Raw genomic sequence first — 6,394 nt, 5'->3', positions numbered from 1 at the left:
GCCGAGGAGGGGACGGGGTCCGCGGGGCTGAGCCTTCCGCAGCCCCGGTGCCTGCCCGGGGGCTGGCGGGTCGGTGTCGGACGGTGCGGGTACCGCCGTGACAAGCGAGGCGGGCGGGATGGCGGCGGTGTCCTGGCTGAAGTGTGGACTGACCCTGAACAGCCGCTTGCATCTCATCGCCAAGTGAAGCGATGGAGTGAGGTTATTAAATTGTCTTTGGGCAAGAGCGGGTCTGCGAGCCTCAGGACCCAGTGGGCCAAGCACATGGCCTCCTGCTGGCCTTTGCTGGGCTTTTCTCGCTGGACGTGCCCTCTAAACTACACGGCTCTTGACCGGTCTTGCTCTCGGCTGCCTTTCCGAAGAGAGGAACGTGCCTGCCGTTTGTAGGCTGTGAGACGAAGCTGGAACCCCGGGCAGGACTGAACCATGAGGCTGGGGCAGCATGGCACCGAGCCCAACGTAAAGGCATGCTGCCATCATCACCCTCCTCAAATAAGGGTCAGAAACTGAGGCAAGACTCGGTTGTGCTTGTATTTCAGATGCAAAAGTGCACATTAGATGTTTTCAAGCGTCTCGAGTCCACTCTGCAGTTGTAAAAGTGAAATAAGCATTTGTCTTCCGGTGTCTTCGTTTTAATGTTTGTTAAATTAAGATAGTTTTTATGAGCTTTGGGTCTTCAGTGGTGCCTTTATTGGTCTTGTCATTAACTGTTTTATAGCAAAAGCAAAGCAGTCCGCTTAGTGTAATTAAATCTGGCATGAGTAAAAAGTGAAAAGATGATTCTTGTGAGACGTAAATTTGAATTAATACTTCAGTCTTTAATGATGCAGCAACATCATTTAAGATTATTCAATATGGAGTATTTAAAGCAATTCAATATGGAGTATTTTAAGTTTTCCTAGAGTTTTGCAGTTAGTATTCTCATAATTGGAATATTAACAAAGTCCTGGTTTGAACTTTTTCCCTTTTTCCAAAACTTCACATATTTTTAAGAAATTCTAGCTTATGTCAGTTTTTCCTGGTCATTCTAAGTAACTATTTTTATGTAGTAGCCTTCACTCCCCCACATTCCTTGTGACCTACACCTCAGCCTATATAATTAAATCCCCACAAGAGCTTGATAAGGTAGTCAGCAATAATATCTCTGTTTTTTAAGTGTGATCAAATGTCTCAGCTAAATCTCAGAGGGAGTCAACTGGAGACAGGATTTAACAGTCCTTTTTTGTTCTTGATTAGGTTTTTTTAAAGAATATTTTTTTTTAAGTGGGTTGTGTTGAGCTCTTTAAGTGTTAAAGTTCAAAGCTGGTACAGAACAGAAAAAGAGATTCTGATAAGTTTCTCTCTTTAGAATGAAACTAGTCAGAATTAATGACTGAAATTTTCCTGATGTTGCAGCTGTTCATCAGTGCCGAGGAAAGGAAGATGTCGTCTGTCAAGCTATTGCTGTACCAGAAAGTGTTCTTTGGTGAAAATTGCTTCACTTGTTAACTGTCCACAGTACTGCAGTGAGTGAAGAGTTCCTATGTTAACATACCACTGTTAGTAAAATTTTTTTGAGATGAAAAAACCTAAATGAATATTAGGTCATTGAATGCTGCAAAAATAAGATCTGCAAAATGAAAGCATGCAGTTGTAAGGAAAGCAGATCTCCAAAGGCAGATGGAGTGCAAGGTGGGTTGGAAGCATCTGGTAAAATGCAAAACTATACAGTGGCATGTAAATTAACAAACTATAAACATTTTTAAGAACATTTTGCTGAAAGGGAGACAAAAAGAAAACCAACACAGTTAAGTTGTGCTAGTGGTGTCCAACTTGCCATATTTATGAGAATATTTATTTGACTTTGTTTTATATTTATAAGAATTTACCATTTAATAGTAGCACCATGGATCTTCTCTGCAATGTAGTGTTCTTGCTACTTTTAAGGATGTAAAAAAAGGCCACCATATACTTTCCAAATGCAGGCTGGCTGTCAGTCTGCTGAGACATCAACATGAAGAAGGTTTCCTGTTCAGGGGAAAAATGTGGTGCAGATGCACAGTTCTGCTCCATACCAGGTACCCTGCTCAGTGCAGGAGCCAGGACTCTACTGCCTCTGCGGTAAAGGCCCTGGGGCCAGCATCCTGGGTGACACAAACAGGGGCATGGCCTGGAGATCAAGGGGGACATTAGTCTCTTATGCTCAGCACTTGTTGGATCACATCTAGATACCATGTCCAGTTTGGGGGTCATAGTCAAATGCCTCAGAAAGGAATTGACAAAAATGGAGCAAGGTCAGGGAGGCCCCCAGGGCAGTTGGGGCTGGAGCACTTGACCTGAGAGGAGAGGCCACAGGAGTGGGCTTGGTCAGCCTGCGGATGCTGGGGGACCATCCAACCCCTTCGTATGAGGTTATTGAGAATATGGAGCCAGGGTTTTCTCAGTGTTGCAAGGGAACAAGGTGAGAGGTGACAATAAACTGAAACATGAAAGGTTTGGACTGAATGCAGGGAAAACCTATCCCCCGTGAGGACACTCAAGCAGCAACACAGTTTGCCCAGAGAGATTGTGCCATGTCCATTCTTGGAGGTTTTCAAGACTCAACTCATTCAAGCCCTGAGCAACCTGGTCTGACCCCAGAGCTGACCTGCTTTGAGCAGGAGGTTGAACAGGCACCTCCTGAAGTCACCTCCAGCCCAAGTTATCCCATCATTCTGTGATTCTGCACTCACAGTGCAGACAAGAAAGCCTGGGATATGGATAATGCTGTATTTCAAACCTTTGCATTTGGGAGCATTTTTGTTCTTTACAGCTTTCTCTGCAGCAGGTAGAAAAACCATGCAGCATGATAGCTGAAAAAGCTTCATCAGCTCGTGGTTTCCACTGTTTGTGGTGTAATGGAAACATTTCTTCTGTTCCTTGCAGCAGCAAAATAATAGTAAAGAAAATTACTCCAGTCAACTGAGTCACGCTGTTTCCATGTCCTCCTTCCAGGTAAAATATTTATTACCTGTTAAAGTGATTGAAGGTCACCCATTCACTGCCTTTTAGAAACGAGTATATAGAGAGAAGAAGAAGGAAAATAAAGTACTCCCATTTTAAAAGTTTAGAGGCAGGGAACTGTAAATGATACACAAAAGGTGGGAGAAGGTAGGAGGAAATGTCTGTGTTGGTGCATTACTCCGCTGTGGTACATTACAGTAAAGGAAGATTAGTGTATAAATATATGATAGCAAGGGAAAAATAAATTGGTAAGATAAGGTAAGCTAATTGGTGGTATTCCAGGTAGGCTAAGAGACTTGTCTGCCCTAGCATTAGTAAAATACTCAATCCGTTTTCCCATGCTGGCTGCCCCATCAAATAGAGCAAGAGAGATTTCTGAGGCATTTACCCTTTGTGCAGGTTACAAAGAGTTATACAAAGCAGCCTTCCTTAGGATTAAATCAGATGCAAGCGAGGCAGGGAGAAAGAGCACTGAGGTTGTTCTTTTGAACCAACACTGGCTCAGAATTGGTGGGTTTTCTACAATTTAAGATTTGAGTCTTTAAAAATAAAGCAGAGGCAAGCAAGCTGTGTGATCTTTAATGAAAAATGTTCAATATTACAAATGGGAAATTAAACAAGATTGCTCAGCACAGATTGTATTGTGGCAGGTCACATTCTAGAAGTTCAGAATACAAGAAAACCCTCTGTATACTTGCATGTTTACTCCAGCTTCAAAACTAAACTAAGATACTTTAACAAGAAACATTTGCCTGACAGTGGTCACAGGCACGGTTGGCCCAGGTAGGTGGACTGATGTGACATTGCTACAGTGTGGCTGTAACTGCGATGTACCTCTTCCTCTTGCTAGAGCTGTAACAATCTGGTGAAAATACCCAGTGGCAATCTAGAGGAAAAGCCTTTCTCTGGTTCACAAGAGAGCTGCAAAAAGGTATTAAGGAACTAAGCCCTTCCATCAAGCGATCGTTCACTTTCCTGAAGGCATTGTGTTTGAAGTAGGGTTCTCTGGCTGTAGCTGGGTTTACTAGACCCAAAGTAATCAGTGATGGAAGGTACCTTTCATGCCAAGGCAGAAGTTAGGTCACTTTATGCAACATTCAAATGGTCATCTTGAAGATAAGAGAAAGGAATTACTTTGGATATACTTGCTAACAGTGTAGTAGGTGATGCTCAGCAGTAATAAACATCTGGAGACATAGGCTTATCATCTGTTTTGGTAGTGGGTCATGCATTCTGGATCCTTGTTTGTGTATGTGGTGAAAATAATTCAATGTGTGTCAGAAACAGTCAGCTCTGCTACAATCTGTGTTAATTTCCTGGACTGATAGGTAAGATAATACCCTGGTAATATATTTGCAGAACTTTGAAAAGACTGTGGCTTTATTCTGAGACTCGTAGACAAAAATAAGCAGGAAGGAGAAAGCCATGGCATATTTAGTACTCACAGAGGTAACATGAATAAATGGGAATTGTGGCAGAGTCCATGTTACTCAAGGATCAAAATGCACAAATTAGGGATTCTATCAGCTTTATTCCTTTGGAAAAGAAGTTTTGCATGAGACACTACAGGATCTTCAGTATTCAGGCCCCACCATTATTAAGTTCTTGTTTTCAAAAAAGTCACTGAAAACCAGTATGTAGCCAGCATTTGGACAATCAATGCTGACCCAAGAGGGAAAGATATTGCTAAAAATAGCAGTTTATAAGTCCTGAATGAGCTAGGAGTAGCAGAGATGGGAGCAGATAGTAACATAGCGGATCTTGTTTAGGAAGGGTCAAAGACTTGTTTTCCCCTCCAATGTATCCTAAAAATGTTGATGTATCTGACCCTAATATAGCCTTAATAAACTCATGACTGCAATGCGCTTCTTAAGCAGTGTGCAGAATGGCAACAGATTTTGAGCAAGCAGGGGCATAAAGTCTTTCACCAGCTTTGCTGGAAACAGTATCAGGCCAAGTTCTCTAATGCAGATTGCTTATAAGAAGGCAAGGATGAGAGTGAGTGTAGGGAAAAAATCATCTAAACTTTTAACTGGCAGTATAGTCTAATAGCTTTGGGAGTTGTATGGGCATGAAGCGTTCCAGTGTAGATACAAGCCAAACAATCATACAACCACAACTGGTGAAAAACAGTAGTACAGTGGTAGTAATTCAGAAATAGTATTTTCCAGAGAGTTTTTCATAACACCTTTAAACTGCATGGTTCTGAAAGTCATCATATCAGCAAAGTAAAAACAGAGGTCAAAACTTCAGAAATAGCTGCAAGATAATATTATCTACTTCATAAAATGAAGTTTCAGGCAGTGATCAAAGGATTTTGCCAATTTAAAAAATGAAAGATAGTTCAAAATAGCACACCCCCGAATTACAGAAATGGCCATACAAATGAAAATGTTAGTATATGAAATTCAGATTCTTAAACATTTCAAAAGGCAAAACCCCAAACTCACTCAGTCTGGAAAAAAACATATTTACAAAATCTATAGCCTTAGGGCTTGTGCTCAAAAATACACAATGTTTTCAGAATATTCATACTTTGAGTGGACATTTTATGTCTCCTTAGTTTGTGAAATGTCTTCATGGCACATTAAGACACTTGACTGAAATAACAAAGCTGGATAATTCAAGGTATCATTTGTAAAGGCATGCTTAATTTGGACTTCTGGAGTGGGGTAGCATGCACTTAATGGCTGGTATTAATCCTGAGTTTGATATTTAAGACAGTATATTAACAGATGTAGAAATGCAGGGAGACAAAATGTAATTATTTAATCAGGTAATTAGACAGCTTATTAAAAATATTTTCAGTTGGTGGGAACTTTTTTTTAGGCATTTCCTTTATCCCTTTAATATGGTAAAAGAAGAGAATTAATTCCATTTATCTAAAACATATTGTTTAGCCACAACAAAACCAAAGGTAATAATTGTTTCTTCTTGCATGTGCTGCCAAAGAAAATCAGAACTGAATAGATAGAAGCTGTTTATCTGCCCAAAGTAGCAACTTTCTGACAGTGTTTACAGCCATTCAGGTACCCTAACATAGGTGTGACTCTACTGTTGCTAGTTTACATTCTAGTGTAGATTCTTGCAGGTGAAGCCAGCTGTCTGGTCCTACTTTCTTGTCCTCTAAGCTGTACTTTCAGAGTACACTGAACTTTTTTGGCTTGAATTTACTAATGATTTAATCTCTGATAACAGAATGTTATTCTTGTCCAGCTTATTTCAAGGGATAAGAGTAACACATGTGGTTTCCTTCTACTTGTGGGATGTTGTGCATTATGACCTGTTCCATGTAGTTAATGGATATTCAAAATTCAGGCTACAATCAGGCTACAAAAGATAAGCTAATGGATACCCTTCCATTCCCAGAAATCTGTGGCCTGGAGATAAAGACAAAAGAGTGGTAACTCAT

This window comes from Aquila chrysaetos, chromosome 12, assembly GCF_900496995.4.
Source record: "Aquila chrysaetos chrysaetos chromosome 12, bAquChr1.4, whole genome shotgun sequence".
NCBI classification, from domain to species: domain Eukaryota; kingdom Metazoa; phylum Chordata; class Aves; order Accipitriformes; family Accipitridae; genus Aquila; species Aquila chrysaetos.
This window is presented reverse-complemented; position numbering follows the sequence as displayed.